Genomic DNA, 1,174 nt, shown 5'->3' on the forward strand with positions numbered 1-1,174 from the left:
ACAAGGACAGAGACATGCGGTTATGTGGGGAGGGTTAAGTACTAAGGGTAGAGACATGTGGTTATGTGGGGAGGGTTTAGTAACAAGGACAGAGACATGTGGTTATGTGGGGAGAGTAAAGTACCAAGGACAGAGACATGTGGTTATGTGGGGAGGGTTTAGTACCAAGGACAGAGACATGTGGTTATGTGGGGAGGGTTTAGTACCAAGGACAGAGACATGTGGTTATGTGGGGAGGGTTTAGTACCAAGGACAGAGACATGTGGTTATGTGGGGAGGGTTTAGTACCAATGACAGAGACATGTGGTTATGTGGGAGGGTTTAGTACACAGGACAGAAACATCTGGTTATGTGGGGAGGGTTTAGTACTAAGGACAGAGACATGTAGTTATGTGGGGAGGGCTTCATACCAAGGACAGAGACATGTGGTTATGTGGGGAGGGTTTAGTACCAAGGACAGAGACATGTGGTTATGTGGGGAGAGTAAAGTACTAAGGACAGAGACATGTGGTTATGTGGGGAGGGTTTAGTACCAAGGACAGAGACATGTGGTTATGTGGGGAGAGTAAAGTACTAAGGACAGAGACATTTGGTTATGTGGGGAGGGTTTAGTACCAAGGACAGAGACATCTGGTTTATGTGGGGAGAGTAAAGTACTAAGGACAGAGACATGTGGTTATGTTGGGAGGGTTTAGTACCAAGGACAGAGACATGTGGTTATGTGGGGAGGGTTTAGTACCAAGGACAGAGACATTTGGTTATGTGGGGAGGGTTTAGTAACAAGGACAGAGACATGTGGTTATGTGGGGAGGGTTTAGTACAAAGCACAGAGACATGTGGTTATGTGGGGAGAGTAAAGTACTAAGGACAGAGACATGTGGTTATGTTGGGAGGGTTTAGTACCAAGGACAGAGACATGTGGTTATGTGGGGAGGGTTTAGTACCAAGGACAGAGACATGTGGTTATGTGGGGAGGGTTTAGTACAAAGCACAGAGACATCTGGTTATGTGGGGAGAGTAAAGTACTAAGGACAGAGACATGTGGTTATGTGGGGAGGGTTTAGTACCAAGGACAGAGACATGTGGTTATGTGGGGAGGGTTTAGTACAAAGCACAGAGACATCTGGTTATGTGGGGAGAGTAAAGTACTAAGGACAGAGACATTTGGTTATGT

Source organism: Branchiostoma floridae, chromosome 6 (genome assembly GCF_000003815.2).
Source record: "Branchiostoma floridae strain S238N-H82 chromosome 6, Bfl_VNyyK, whole genome shotgun sequence".
Classification (NCBI taxonomy): Eukaryota; Metazoa; Chordata; class Leptocardii; order Amphioxiformes; family Branchiostomatidae; genus Branchiostoma; species Branchiostoma floridae.